We start from the raw sequence: 16,186 nt of genomic DNA, 5'->3' as shown, positions 1-16,186 counted from the left end.
ACATTTTCAGAGACTCAATCTCCCTTTTGGAACTGGTGGTAAAAGAGGTGTTAGGGTTCGAGCTCATGGGCTGCTCTATTACGGCCCAGGGCGGTACCTTGATAGCAGGCCTTTTATGCTACAGACCTCCCTCTTCGACCACAACAGCCCTTCAGTCATTGGTCGATTTGATTTATGACCTCTTAAACTCCCATGCTAAATTCTTAGTACTCGGTGATTTTAATCTCTGGCCCTCTGGCGCATAGGGAACTTTGCCAAGCGTGTAGCAATATTCAACTTGCACAGCTGGTCTTGTCACCCACTCATGTCAAGGGGCACACTTTAGACCTGGTATTTGCCGAGAAGGAATTGGTTGTAGTGAAAGAGGTCGTGGATCAGTGTTGGACCAATCATTCACTGATTAATATGTCTATTGTTTTGCCTGCTCCGCTAAAATCAAGTAACCCGGGCGGCACTAAGTTTAATCGACAATGGTCTCGCCTTTTTAGGGAGCCGATTCGACCCACTCTATTGCCTAGGACTTTTCTAGTGGAGGATAGTGTGGACAAGAGCTATGCTGTCCTTTGCCAGCAAATTTTGACATCTCTGGACGAGTTGGCCCCTTTGCGAAGGGTGAGGGACAGACCTAGAGGAGCCAATGCTTGGTTCACTGATGATCTTGGACAGCACAAGCTCCGTTGCAAACAGGCGGAGCGTACCTGGAGGAGAGGGTATAAGGAGCTGGATAGGGCAGCATATAAAGCGGCCCTGCAGGTATACAAGACCCAGCTAAGAAGCGCTAAAACAAAGTTCTTAGAGGATACCTTGGCGAAGGCCTCTAATAAATCGCAGACTCTATTCAAGCTGGTTAACCTATCTAACCCGTCTTGTACAGTACCAGCCATTCCGGCCTCCCAGGAACTTTGTGATTCTTTGGCCCTCGCGTTCGAGGAGAAAATTAGGACCATTCTGATTAGACTTTCAGTACCCGGACAGTCTGTGCCGTCTTTATCCCTCCCCTTGGAATCCCCCTGCCATTCGGTACCCGCATGGGATAACAACAAGGTAGACTCCTCTCAGATGTCTTGTTTTCCTATTCCCTCGCTAGAGGAATTCTGTGTCTTGGCCAATGGCGTATCCTCAGGTTCACCACTTGATCCAATGCCTCATAAGATCTGGAAGGCATTCCAAGAGGAGTTGTTTCCTCACTTTATTCCATCTGCTGCCAGTCATTGACTACAGCGCTAGTCCCAGACAGTTGGAAGTTGGCAATAGTAACTCCATTGCTAAAAAAGGCTTCTCTAGACCCTCTATGCTCGGCCAACTATAGACCCATCTCGCTTTTACCATTTGCGATAAAAATTCTCGAGAGGTGGGTCACGAGAGCCTTGTCAAACTTCCTGGAAACAAATTCCTGTCTGGATGCAGCCCAATTTGGCTTCAGACCGGCCCACGGCACTGAGACCGCACTGGTTACCGTGTTGGACGATCTACGAACACGTGTCGACAGGGGTAAGTCAGCATTCTTAGTGCTGCTTGACATGTCGGCCGCGTTCGACACGGTGGACCATGAGGTTCTTCTGGGCCGTCTTCAAAGCATGGGAGTAAACGGTCTGGCTCTAAGTTGGCTAACATCTTATCTCTGCAACAGACAGCAAGCTGTGGCGTTACCACCATTTCGTTCAGCCACACGACCGGTGAACCATGGTGTCCCCCAAGGGTCAGCCCGATCCTTTTTAACTTATATCTCCGACCCCTGGTAGACCTGATCAAGTCATTTGGCATATCAGTCATCAATTATGCCGATGACACTCAATTGATTTTTTCATTTGAGGGCACTGAGATAGTTTCGAGGGACACCTTTCACCGCTGTATGTCGGCTACAGCAGAATGGCTGCGAGCTAACTCACTCCAATTTAATGGGTCGAAAACGGAAGTACTCCATTGCTCCCTAGACCGACTCCCTCGCGTGCTACCGGATGACTTTTGGCCAACCTCTATTCCGGGCTCGGTGGAAGCCGCAGAATCGGCTCGTAATTTAGGAGTTTTGTTTGAACCCAATTTACAGCTGGATGCCTCTGTAAATAGGACTGCAGCGACCTGTATGGGCCTGCTTCGTGCCCTACGTAAGATCCTACCAATACTCCCCCGGGGAGCCAGAGCAGAGGTAGTGCGAAGTTCTATCCTCAGTAGGTTAGACTACTGCAACGCACTACTCCTGGGAGCTCCTAAGATCCTGATCTTAAAGTTGCAGAGGATCCAAAACATGGCTGCTAAATTGGCTCTATCTCGGCCACGTTCTGCTTCTTCATCTGCAGCACTAGCCGATCTGCACTGGCTACCGGTCCAGCAGAGGATTGCCTTCAAGGCTTCATGCCTTGTATTCAGAGCTCTGCATGGACTAGGACCAATACCACTCCAAAATCTTTTTTCTTGGTATCAAGCTGCCAGACCTCTGAGATCCTCCTCGGCGTTCCTGGTGAGGATTCCCAGGATTAATAGAGTGAGGATGGGCGGCCGCGCTTTCAGTTTCACGGCCGCCACATTATGGAATACTTTACCTCTGGCATTGAGGAGTAGCCAAGATCTGCCCTCTTTCAAAAGGGATCTTAAGACCTACCTGTTCCCAAGAGCAATGTAATACACCTCACCTGATGGTTAGATGCAGTCTCTGCGCCAGGATACCCTTTCGGGTGACAGTCGCGCTTAATAAGCATTAAATACATACATCCATACATACATACGTCCCTGTTAAAATACAGAATAGCAATGGGGCCAGTTTGACACAATCCTCCACATATTTCAATGCCAGTTCTTTGAGGATGAAAAATGATGGGCTGTTTATGCCCAGGCCCAAAGGTCTGCTGAAGAATCGATTTTCCCGCTGGATGAACTTGAAACTATGGTATCCCCAAATTGCAGCACAATGCCTCAGTACAGGGAGGCATTTCATTTGATAGATTTGTTGTAAGGACAAAATAGGTTTGCTACCCACGAATGATGAAAATCTAAACAAAGCACTTCAGGCTTGACTAAACTGGGAACAATGATTGGATATACAGGTAAACCAGCTATTCTACTGATCAAATGAGACTCCCAGATAGGGAGAAACAGGCACCCTAATTATAGTATGCCCCTTAATCGCTATGGGTCTTGTTTAGGAACATTTCCTTTCACATACATGTGTCCTGGTGATATTTGTATCCAATTCCGGGTCATCCACAAAGCTAACTAAAAGCGTAAGGCTGTTAGCCGTTCGGGCCACCAACGGTGCATCATCAGCATAGACAGGGAGCACAAAAGCTAACTTTACATTGGGGAGGTCTTTACCGTTGGCAACCAAACATGTGTTCAGGATCTTCATATGCAGCAAAAATAGGATAGGCACCAACACAGAGCCCTGCCTTCGCTCCACATGGAAGGCCAGAGGATTAAGTGCATTCCCTGACCCATACCATATCTGACAAGCTTTCACATCCATATGTTCGGCTCTAATGAAATTGACCAATGCAGGAGGTAGCCCTAGTGCTGCCTAATTATCCCAAAGCATTGATCTATTTATTCGGTCGAAAGCACTGCAGAGGTCCATAAATGTAAGAAAAGATGGTTCCTTGTTTAGCCACTACATATTTTCCAATCATATGGTTTAGGTTCAGACATTGCTCAATCGTGCCATTCCCTTCCCTAAACCCATACGGGATAGGGCAAAGAGCATTATTAGCTTGGATCTACATTTCCACGCATTGCAGGATAATACGACCCGCCACCTTCACAGCAGAATTTAAGAGATAAATAGGTCTGTAGCAGGTGGGATCCTGCCTATTCCCTTTTTGTAGACCGGGATTATAGTGGCTGATTTCAAAGACTGAGGGAAGCCAACCTGCACAGCGGTGTTAACATCATTAGTTAAGATAGGTGCCCAGAGATGAGCTTCAGCCTTATAGAGGTCCACAGGTATCACATGGGAATCAGGTGCTTTGTTAGATGGACTACTGGTAATTGCAACACATCTCCTCGAGATCAAACCTAAACTCTAGTGGGTTCAAGCAACAATTCCATTGTATAATTGAGGGCAAGTTCGTATTGAGAGCATACACCCTTTTAAATTGAGCGATCCAGTGTGCCGGAGTAATAGTGGAGCCTAGGTCAGCCTATGTCATCAGGAGCAATCACATTAGGCTGCCTTCCATTAACCACTGCCCAAAAGCCCCATGAATCATTGGCAATACAAGAAGACACCAGCCGTTCCCAAGAAGCTTTTTAAAGCTCAGGCTTCTGCTTCCCTATAGCTAGTTTATAAGCCATTCTTGCTTCCTTGATGGCATGCTGGTTGCTAGGTGTGGAATTAAGACCCTTTCGTAAATGCTGGTTGGCTGGCCTCCAGGCTGTGTCAGACCAGCCAGCATGCATCGCTTTGCGTTAGCCTGACATATCCCTCATAATAGCGTTTATGGGACTATTCAGTTGGGCGAAGGCTTCCAGAATTGAAGCAGGGTGTCAAAAGCTAATAGAGGTTCCGTAATAAATTCTATATTGGATCTAACTACGGTCTTCATCAGGGTTGGAATTAGAAGATTATGCCACTTCATCCTAAATCCCCTAACTTTCACAGTTAGACCAGTCAGGCCCAGGACGGGGCTTGTGCCTGTACCGGCTTTCACTGCTACCCTAATTTCTATAGGGTTATGATCACTAAAGCAGGTATCTGGCATCACCCCTGGGCTAACAATCACCAAGTGACCCATATGTCAATAGGGGTCCTTTTCCCCCAGCCAACAAAGGTTGGAAATTTAGCAGGTTAACAAGCCACGTCACCCTGGACATTACATACGCCTGCCTACCCAAATGCATCAAGTACCTTGCGTCCCCTTTGGTCAGAAGTAGATTCACAGAACAAAGGATATTCGACCAAAAAGGGGTTGCTATTGGTTTGATTTACTCCCAACTTGGCGTTAAAGTCCCGCCTCTTATGATATTAATAAACGGAAAATATGCATACGATCTTGCCTCAAGAATGGATATTGCTTCAAAAAGGGCCTCAATATGAAATCCAGAATTGCTAATAGAGTTATAGCAATTTACCAGAAAAAAGAGGAACTCAGAGGATGCACCTATAAGATCTGCATCCCATTGTGCCTGAGGGGGACTAGCAGAACCCTTTAGTAGTTTGGAAAAACAAGCCAAGGTGGTTAAACCACCAAGTAATCTATGACCAGGGGAAGATGTCGCTGCCATGTTAAAGCTTTCATGACCACCCCAAACGACCCGCTCAGGCCCAGGTTTCGAGCAGCAAATGTACGTCAAACTGGATCGCAAATTGAGCCACTCTGGGTCCAACAACTTGTCCCTTATACCAGCAACGTTCCAACTAAGAACTCTATGGGATGGTCCCTATCGCGCAAGTAGGTATAATCTCAGTGGGTAATTTAGTGAAAGAACACAGAGCGAAACTGAAAGCCTTAGGGTTATATAAATAGGGGAGGGTACCCGGAGTCAGTCATTTTGATCCAGGCCAACTAAGGGTAGGAATCTGATAAAAGTAGGAACCGCAGGTTGTTTTGAAGGAAAAGATCTCATGTTATCCAGTGATGGATATTTAAGCTATAAGCATCAATAAAAATAAAAAATTAAAATAAAAAAAAAATAGGAGGATATTAATATCCGTATCCTTTATAGGCAGCGAAGCAGTGCTCCGAATTAGACACCTGGACAGGAACCCTACAACGGATTACAACAGTCCCCTTCTAGAATTTCAGTCATTAGCCCAACTCGCCCAACTCGCCCAACTCGCCCAACCCACCAAACCCTTCTATCATTGTAGTCAGTGGGATAAAAACATTTGAGGTTTTGCCCAACCAGTGACAGACTATGTTTTTAAGTTGGAGGATATAATAGATGCCATAGTGTTTAAACTAATGTGCGGTACCCCTGTCAGAATTGCTACATAAGGACAGCAATCTGGAGGTAAATTTAGGCAAGGCAATCCTTCTCTCAGATGTGCCCCCCTGCCTCCGCTAATCCCAACTCTGTAGGATAAACTTGACTGCTATAAAACATCCCATCTCCCGGTGTATTCCTTGGAGCATTAAGTACCAAAGGTTGGCAGGCTGCTGAGGAGGCTTGGTAGAGCTAGGAACCGGACACTCGGGAGCTGGACACTGGGGAGGAGCCTCGCTACCAGTTAAAACATCCATACAAAGGGGTTCAAGATCTATAAAGTAGAGGGAATTAATAGACAATTTAACACTCCCAACAGCTTTTGAAAGTTCTGACACAGCAGAATCCAGCGAAAGCAATCTTTCCATCATAGGGGCAATACATTGTGCACTGGTCTCTCTAAATTGGCTGAAAACATGAACCCAATCCGTATTAGTAACAACCAGAGTCTCTGAGTTATTAGTAACAACCAGAGTCTCTGAGTTAGCAGAACTGTCTTGGTTCATTAGTAGGCGAGTTGGGCCTTTAGCTGGACCAGTGAGCTTCAGGTGCCGTTTTCTCTAGGATAAAAGTGGACAAATGCTATTTGGAGTTTCCAATAAAACACTCTTATGCAGGCATTCCTGGGTCACCAGGGAAACATTGGGGGAGCTATAACTATCCTCCACACGGGGCTGGACTTGGGATGCATTCTGTGAACCTTGTGCTGGCAAAGGCCCTGGCAGAGTACTGGGGCCCTCACTTACGTCTAAGGATAGTCTACGTTCAGCCAAATCAATCTCAGTAGATATGATTTCTACTGCTCGAGCCAGAAAGGAGTCCAAAGTAGTGCTGTTGGTAAATCAGATAGCAGCATCTTTAGATTCAAGTAACTTTCCCATTATAAGAGTTACAGCGTCACAAGCTCAGTGAGTCAACAGTCAGATTTATTCGATCATGAAATATCTGATAAGTATGATGCAAGGATAAGGGCTAATGGTAAGAGGTTAGGGAGGACTTACACAAAAAGGAGGACCCTACAGGCTACAAGATGAACAGGGGGAGCCCAGCCCAGCCTCCTCGAAGCAAAGACAGGCTCGCCGTTTGCCTGGGCCTTGCCAACGCAGTAGGACTGCTGTGTGCTCATGTAGTGCTAACGAGCCACAGTTGAAGGAAGCAGAGTGTTGTGGGACATCGAGTCCCCAGCGGAGGCAAAGGCGGCGGCTCACCCCCTGGCAGGTAACAGACTCCCTAGAGAAGAGTTCTCCTTTGCCATGCGATGGCAAGGTGTCTCCGGATGAAAACAGGCTCCAGAGAAGCAGCCAGAAACAGACAACCAAGCAACCCCATGTAATGCAATACCGCATTACCCCACTTTTTAAAGGAACAAAAAAGAAAACATACCCCAAAAATGTATTTAAAACTAAATACATCTAATAACATTCATTTTCTCAATTAGTAACTTTTAATCAGCCTTTAAGGGGTCTTCATTACTTGTGTTGTCCTTCAGAGGTAATATCCAGTCATGTTAGGGTTAGACTCTCTACTAACATACAACACCTCAGAGGAACAATCTTCAACATTCTCCCTGCTCCTTCTGTCGCTTTTAGATGTTTCAGCATTAACATTACTTTTTTGTTGTACTTCAACTGCTTGAAACCTTTAAAAAGTAATACATTTCTGGTCACAGACATTTCTTCATTTTGTGCTGTTACCATAAAAAGTTTATATCGGTTATAGCCAAAGGTTCTGGTCAAAATGAGGTTTATACTTTGTTGCTGTCTGACCAAAACGAAATCATCTAGTTCATACACATGTGAACTAGCCTGTCAGCATAAAAATTCATCTTGCCAACTTATCTGATTGACATTTCCCAGTTGAACCAGGAGTATTTAAAACATTTCTCAACACTTGACACCATGCTTGATTCAATGTTGATTGTGTTAGTTTAGCTCTCTGAACTATTATCTTTAGCGTACTTATAAATCATTCTACAATCCATTTTCATGAGGCCTATATGGAGTTACCTTCTTAGGAGTTATCCCCATGTAACTCATTCATTTCCTAAATTCTCCAATAAATGGTGTACCATTATCAGTTTTTAAAATGTCTGGGTTTCACCAGGCCCAAGAAACATCATCCAAAATCGGGAGTATGGCAGAGGCAGAAGCGGACATTACCTGTTTAACTATGGGAAACCTTGGGGGCATGGATTTGTTGAGCAGTAAGATGGCCGGCTTCTGAGAGGGCTCTGCAGACAGAGCGAAAAATCTATTCATATATAGGGCACCCAAAGGCATCAAACTTATGAACGGCCCCATATCACCCATCGGAACACATCGACACTCTTTTTGTGGCTGGCGGCCCCACCTGGAGTCTTACAGGGCAGAAAAAGACATCATGGCCTACCTGCAGCCTGTTGCGGCTGGTCGGCAGAGTGGTCCATGCTGCTCTGGGTTCGGTCGAGCTGGGTCGGTGGCCATACTCCGGGCAGCGATGGCAATTGCTGCAGCTCCATGGCTGAGCAGTGTAGGTAGTCCGAGGCCTGTCTGGGCCATGCTGGTGTGCTGGCGACTTTCAGCCACTGGACCACGATGAGCAGCTTGGTTAGCGGCAGCTGCCGCAGGACCTGAAATGCCCCCCCCCCACACGTCAGCAATGGCTGCCTGCTGCATGAGTGATCAGCATCAAGAGGCCATAAATACCACAGAGTGACACCCTAGTAGATCTGTGTAGGCCTCGACCGTCGGTGTGGGTTTCCAGTGTGGATGCAGAGGCCACGGCCTGCCGGGGGTGAGTGCTCGGTTCGATAAATACTTCCAATAAGAACAAGATTGTGTAGAATAGTAGCCTACTGATTAGACCCATTCCAGGCACTGTGGGACGCCACAGGTGCTCAGTATCAAGCTCATAAATGGCTGGCCCTTCTTGAAGGACACATTGCATCTGTACATCATACCCCCTGGCTCTATCAGTTTGCTGCCCACACCTGCTGTCATCTTGCTTCCCCCGCCCCCACACTGGCTCTGCTCCGTATGAACAGTGGTTCGACGGATGCAACTGCTGTGTTGGAGATATGTCATCACGATGCATCTGAAAGGTTCCTCCACAGAAGGCACCCTAGTTATAATTCCCCATGTATACATCATTGCCCGTTGATCACCAAGTACTGTGGCCACTGAGCGCCTACCGACCTAAGCCTTCTTTTGCTCCCACGGGGGCAGGGCTCTGGATTGGGGAGCCTCTCTCACGTCCCCGGAGCCCGTCAATCTTACACTATATTGACTATGTATGGAGTGTGATCTGGTTAACCAAAGATGGGGAAAATATACCAAACAAACTAAGCTTGCCTTTGAAAATAGACCTCACATGCTGGTTGGACAAAGGCCCAGAATCTGAGCCTAACTTATTACAATGGGAGGAGACAGCGGTGCTCGAGGTCGATCTTTGCATGATCCTTCTAGATGTAGAGTCAAGTATGAAATCTATGGATTCAAAATTGTATCTCCTCACAACTAGTCTAAATCACGTTAAACAACACGTTGATAAACAAGGCAGGATCAGCTTGAAAACAGGATCTCAGATGTATATGACCTACAAGCAAAATCAAAAGAACATATAGTACCTATGGACAAAATACTGAACATTATTAAGGCACAGAAAGAAGACCTGGAGGCCTCCTACTAACAATCTCCACATAGCGGGCATTTCTGAAACCACTGCCATCTTAAAGATGGAGGATTTTGTTGAAACAATACTGCACAATTTAGTTGGGTCTAATTTATCAGCCGTCTTCATTGTGGAGACGGCTCACTGCTCTCTTGGGCCCAAGCCTCCAGTGGGAGCACCACCCCACCCTATTGTGGCCAGCCTGTTGAATTATGGAAATTGTGATGTGGTCCAGAGATCGGCCCGGGAGCGTGGGGCGCTACAATACCAAGGTAATAACATCTAATTTTATCCTGATTGTACCCTGTAAGTACAGTCGGCCCATCAAAACTTTTTGCCTGCAAAAATAATTCTTCACCAGGCTGCCGTGTCCTGCGCCCTCATGTAGCCAGCTAAGTTGCGACTCTCCTTTGAGGGAAAAACGCTTTTTTTGCCACCAATGCCAGTTACATTTGCTTAACACTTTGGTGGATCGCGGCGATCCTCTGCGATTTTGCCGCGTTTGCCTGCGGATGGCCGGCTGAGTGAAAATAACTGACTGTTTTCTGTGATGAGGATGCACAGCAGCACACCCTGCCTTGGGGGCCTAAGTACGATCCTTGACATGAAGCCAAACCTTCGCTGTTGTATCTCTTACTGGTTACTGTTTGATAACATTACTCCTTGTGTCATAGTAGACTGTGACTAGCAAAATGGTTTTAAGTTTCAATGGGTTGCCCCTGATTAGATGCCACAACCACCCAGCCGTTGTTGGCAGGGTCGTTCCCCGGTGACTCCTAACCACCTAAGGATAAATCCTGCTCAGTATCTTAGACAGTTAAAAGTTATTTTGGGAATTGTGACGGGTGGGGCGGGAGGAGTCAAACTGAGAAGTTCGATTGCTTTTTTCCCCCCTCGTAGATCCACATCATACCTGGTCTTCTTGCTTACAACGTGCAATTGTCATGCCACCATAAATATGCACATGCACTTGGTTATACAGTATCCAACATATTCTGACAAAAAAATCCCCATCTAGCACATAACATGGCTACAGTTTCATGCATTACTTGGAACATTAGCAGGTTCCATAATTAGAGAAAGGTGTGCCTAGTACACACTTAACTTCTTAGACATAAGGTGGAGATCTGTCTCCTACAAGAGACACACCTTAGTGACACACTGGCAACTCTACTGCATGCTTGATGGTGGAGGACTTTTATTAATCTGCCTACTCAAACTATGCTTGGGGTGTAGCGGTGTTAATACGTAGGGGACTTCCGTGGTGGATGTCCCACTCCCTGACTGACCAGAAGGCAGGTATATGAGCCAAACAACGATGACCCTGACTCCTTTACCTACCTATGGTCGAAAATCGCAAACCTTGGCACCAACACCATCATATGGGGGGTGGCTTTAATGCCATCATGAATAACCAATTAGACTAATTCGGTTCCTCCAGAAGTCTACACCTACGTGCCATGAAGGTGCTCAGGGCAATCACACGTGACAATTACCTGGTGGAAGCCTGGCGACAGTCACATCCACATACTCAAAAGGACACTTGTGTGTCAACTTTCCAAAATGCATGACCTGGATTATATCGGTCTCCCACCTACCGCATACCCTTTCTGATCACACCCCAGTTTTCATCACATTATAGATTCCTCAGACAGTCCTCGTTCCTTTACTTTGCGTTTACCACCTGATGCATTGTTAGATGCAATATTTAGAGAGAAAATTTGTAAAGAAATTGAGTACTTTGCGCAGAATATCGGTACTGTAAAATCGCCAGCTACGCTGTGCAAGGCTTTTAAAGTGGGAATTACAGGTGCATGTATGATAGCCCTTATCAGGCGGGCTAAAGGCTATCAGGAGAACCCTGACTGGACTGGAGAGGGATACTCAAAGTATGGAGAGACAATATTTCAAATCTAATGACCCCATACTTCTGGCTAGCATCAGAGTTTCAGGACGAAGCCCTTCGGGAGACTCGCTTTTTACACCACCATGTCCAGGCAAACGATATGGGGAGGGTGACTGTATGAGCAAAACACTTACCAGTCTTCTGTACACTCCTAGAACTTCCACATATATCATTGAATTGCACGACACAGATTCCAATCCAGTCCATACTCCCGATGGCACTACTGGACATCATGTCATAATTTTAAATCGGCAATTACACTCTTCCACCTCAACATAACGGCGTACAGCCGACTACTTTGACACTTTACGGGCACTTTAGATTGTTCATACACACCGATCCTACCCTGGTGAATCTTACACTACTGAAAAGACATTGCAGGTCAGACAGAGTTTACCTGGCGGTAAAGCACCCAGTTAGGCTGGACTAACTACTACGTTTTATAAAGAATATACCTCTCTACTAGCCCAACAACTCCTCACTGGATTTCAAGACTCTTTGGAAAATGGGATTCTGCAGCCTTCGATATGTGAGGCTGTAATCAGTACATTATTAAAACCAGGAAAACCTGCTAATCTATGTGACTCATATCGTCCTCTGAGATTAATCAGCATTGATAATAAAATGTCTGATTAACTCCTTGCTAACCGATAGCAGCCGCTTCTACCCTTAATTCTTAGGCCTGACCAATCTGGATTTATTTCGTGGCAGTCAACATCCCACAATTTACGCATTTTATTAGCAGTAATGCATCATTTCGACTTCCAAATCTTGGCGATAACCGCTTGCTTAGACTTTACAATGGCATTTGACGAGCTGGAGTGGATGTATCTCTTCTCTACTAGCACGGCTTGTCTTTGGCCCTACCTTTATTAACCAGATATGCCTTCTCTATACATGCCCCATCCCAGGAGTGTTTCTAAACAATCTCATTTCTGACCCCCATACCCTTCCACCGTGGCACACACCAGAGATGCCCATTGTCGCAGCTCCCGTTTGTTATTGCAACAGAACCACTTGCGGCGCAATTATGACAGCACCATGTAAATGGGGTATTGGCTATAATACCAGAGAGCTGGTAATTTCCTTGTATGAAGATGACATCACGCGTTACACCTGCAAGCCTGAGAACTTTGCTCCACTGACGTGTGAAGTGATCCGATTTGGTGGCCTCTCAGGCGTATACATCAACTGGGCTAAATCCATTTTATTCCCACTCACTAAGCATACGCGACAGTCCTCAACTGACTATCCATTTACATGGGCAGATAGCCCGGTCAAATACTTAGGTATATGACTCAGCCGTGATACGCAAGAACTGTGGAATGCAAAATATGGCTGTGCAGTGACCTAGCTGGAAGAATGGATAACTACTGTTCTAGACTACCCCAATCCTTAGCTGATCAGATCGCGACCATGAAAAGGATTGTTCTGCCTAAATTTATTTATTTATTAGCCAATATTACTTACAGATCACATCACAATTTTTGTAATGCTCAAAATCCTGATGGGTCTACATAATTTGGGTGGGTAAGCAACCAAGAAAATCATGGAAACTCCCTGCTCTCCCACTGTCTCGAGGCAAAATGGCTGCACCGGATCAAACACTATACGCTCACTGCACCCAAGCCCAATACTTACATTTCTGGCTGTACCCAATGCCATATCAGCTACACCTGGCTGCTGAGAAAGACCCTGCTGAGGCTTCCCCTTTGAATACGGCACTTGACCAAATCTAGAAGAAACCCAGGAGGGAGATTAACATGGTAGAAACTCTTTAGATAAGCATGGGAAGACTTGAGAAATAGAGCTAGACTCCGAACTTTATATGCCCCTTCTATCCCATTGGTCAGCAACCCCCAAATACCTCAAATTTTAAGATAGAGGTTAGAGGTACCATTATGCTAGCAAGCAAACTTAGAATTAACACACTTTCAGATTTATATCCAGATGGACAGTTCCTTTTATTACAGAGGCCCCACCCATCACATTTCTTGATACTTTATTAAGCTATCAGCTGCGATCTACATGTCGTACACTACACAACACGTTCCCTGCTCCACACCCCCAGCCCTCCCGGCACTGCAACATATGCTCACAGACTCCTCTCCACGAGCAATGGAACGGATACAGACCCCACTATCACAGATGCACAGTTTCTTTTCGGTTATAAACAACTAGAATGCCTGTCCCCAAACTATCAAATGCGATTAATTCATTTTAAAATATTTACATCGTACTTATAGCACCCCTTTGCGAATGTTCAAAACGAGGCTGCTCTCAGACTCATACTGCTTACGCTGTATAGCCCAGCAAGCTACCTTTCTCCACCTAGCCTGGCAATGCCCAGAAGTTGCATTTTTCTGGGGGGAGTTGTATAATCATATTCAGGCAATCACGGGTCAGGGGTAACCATACTCTCCCTTAGTAGGCCTCCTGAGATAAGTCAAGGACATATTACCTGCAAATCGTCGCCACATCGCCATGTTACTCCTATTGGCTAAACACAGTGGCCATGCAGTGGGGCCGATGTCCTGCCCCCACAATTTCAGCATGGCTAAGCGACCTCGCTTTCTGCCAGGAACAACGATGACATTTTTCGGAACTCTTGCCCCTCAGATCCAGACCTAAAGACATTTGAAGACCATTTACTACCTAGCTTCGACAGCAGGGCCCCGATTCACCCCCACTAGTGCCAACATCATAGTTGTGATAATTGATATCCCCTATTCATTGCCTGTTGCGATCACAATACACTAGTTTGACCACCGGCACGGCCTAAATGCCCCGTTATTAGAGTCTCACATCACAGCTTATGATTTTACCATTGACACTTCTAAACGCAATGCGGGATGTGCAGAATTGTATTGTTTTAGATGTATTTTACAATTTTATTTTTTTTGGCTGAATAGCTACGTGATGGTGACCAATTACATTTGTGCTAGACCACTCTGCTCATTCCCCCGCCCCTTCTTACCTTTCTTCTTTTTCCTTTTCATTCTTTGTTGTATTTAAGAATGCTGTATTGTTTCTACTGTCTATATTCATAAAATGCCAATAAACAAATTAGAAATAAAACAAAAACAAGCATTGGCATAGCCAATAGGTCTCGCTTTTGGGACCTTATAAGTATTTTGTTATGCAGCATAATATAATTGGTACAATAGCATCAACTGTTGCATGGCTAAACATTTTTAAGCTCCCTAAGGCGAGACCTATTGGCTATGCCAATGCTTTTTTTTGTTATGGGGTGGCATAAATAACAGGAGGGTGAAGATTATTCAGTCATTTAGTTAGTGAGAGTTATTTTCGAGTCAGTCAGCCAGAGAGTCAGTCAGCCAGAGAGTCAGTCAGCCAGAGAGTCAGTCAGCCAGAGAGTGAGAGAGTGAGAGAGTCAGTCAGCCAGAGAGTGAGAGAGTGAGAGAGTCAGTCAGCCAGAGAGTCAGTCAGCCAGAGAGTGAGAGAGTGAGAGAGTGAGAGAGAGAGTCAGTCAGCCAGAGAGTCAGTCAGCCAGAGAGTGAGAGAGTGAGAGAGTCAGTCAGCCAGAGAGTGAGAGAGTCAGTCAGCCAGAGAGTGAGAGAGTGAGAGAGTCAGTCAGCCAGAGAGTGAGAGAGTGAGAGAGTGAGAGAGTCAGTCAGCCAGAGAGTCAGTCAGCCAGAGAGTGAGAGAGTGAGAGAGTGAGAGAGAGAGTCAGTCAGCCAGAGAGTCAGTCAGCCAGAGAGTGAGAGAGTCAGTCAGCCAGAGAGTGAGAGAGTGAGAGAGTCAGTCAGCCAGAGAGTGAGAGAGTGAGAGAGTCAGTCAGCCAGAGAGTGAGAGAGTGAGAGAGTGAGAGAGAGAGTCAGTCAGCCAGAGAGTCAGTCAGCCAGAGAGTGAGAGAGTGAGAGAGAGAGTCAGTCAGCCAGAGAGTCAGTCAGCCAGAGAGTGAGAGAGAGAGTCAGTCAGCCAGAGAGTCAGTCAGCCAGAGAGTGAGAGAGTCAGTCAGCCAGAGAGTGAGAGAGTGAGAGAGTCAGTCAGCCAGAGAGTGGGAGAGTGAGAGAGTCAGTCAGCCAGAGAGTGGGAGAGTGAGAGAGTCAGTCAGCCAGAGAGTGAGAGAGTGAGAGAGTCAGTCAGCCAGAGAGTGAGAGAGTGAGAGAGTCAGTCAGCCAGAGAGTGAGAGAGTGAGAGAGTCAGTCAGCCAGAGAGTGAGAGAGTGAGAGAGTCAGTCAGCCAGAGAGTGAGAGAGTGAGAGAGTCAGTCAGCCAGAGAGTGAGAGAGTGAGAGAGTCAGTCAGCCAGAGAGTGAGAGAGTGAGAGAGTCAGTCAGCCAGAGAGTGAGAGAGTGAGAGAGTCAGTCAGCCAGAGAGTGAGAGAGTGAGAGAGTCAGTCAGCCAGAGAGTGAGAGAGTGAGAGAGTCAGTCAGCCAGAGAGTGAGAGAGTGAGAGAGTCAGTCAGCCAGAGAGTGAGAGAGTGAGAGAGTCAGTCAGCCAGAGAGTGAGAGAGTGAGAGAGTCAGTCAGCCAGAGAGTGAGAGAGTGAGAGAGTCAGTCAGCCAGAGAGTGAGAGAGTGAGAGAGTCAGTCAGCCAGAGAGTGAGAGAGTGAGAGAGTCAGTCAGCCAGAGAGTGAGAGAGTGAGAGAGTCAGTCAGCGAGAGAGTGAGAGAGTGAGAGAGTCAGTCAGCCAGAGAGAGAGAGAGTGAGAGAGTCAGCGAGAGAGAGTGAGAGAGTCAGCGAGAGAGAGAG

General features: G+C 46.3%; 1 protein-coding gene across 3 annotated transcripts in view; it reads right to left on the bottom strand.

The window, feature by feature from the left end:
• The window catches only part of KBTBD2 (kelch repeat and BTB domain containing 2), a 214,918-nt gene that overhangs the window by 150,111 nt on the left and 48,621 nt on the right, over positions 1-16,186 (bottom strand). Inside the window, exons 2-3 of one of the 3 annotated variants that reach the window (XM_085607505.1) lie at positions 13,932-14,097; positions 13,112-13,205 (exon numbers count right to left, since the gene is read on the bottom strand). The exons of 1 other annotated variant lie outside the window; for it this stretch is intronic. The gene's annotated coding sequence lies outside the window, so the exon portion shown is untranslated. The remainder of the gene's footprint in view (positions 1-13,111; positions 13,206-13,931; positions 14,098-16,186) is intronic. One more of the 3 variants, XM_085607506.1, reaches the window with a different exon arrangement.

Source organism: Triturus cristatus, chromosome 5_2, assembly GCF_964204655.1.
Source record: "Triturus cristatus chromosome 5_2, aTriCri1.1, whole genome shotgun sequence".
In the NCBI taxonomy this organism is placed as follows: Eukaryota; Metazoa; Chordata; class Amphibia; order Caudata; family Salamandridae; genus Triturus; species Triturus cristatus.
The sequence above is the reverse complement of the archived record's forward strand: the minus strand, read 5'-3'. Positions and strand labels throughout refer to the sequence as shown.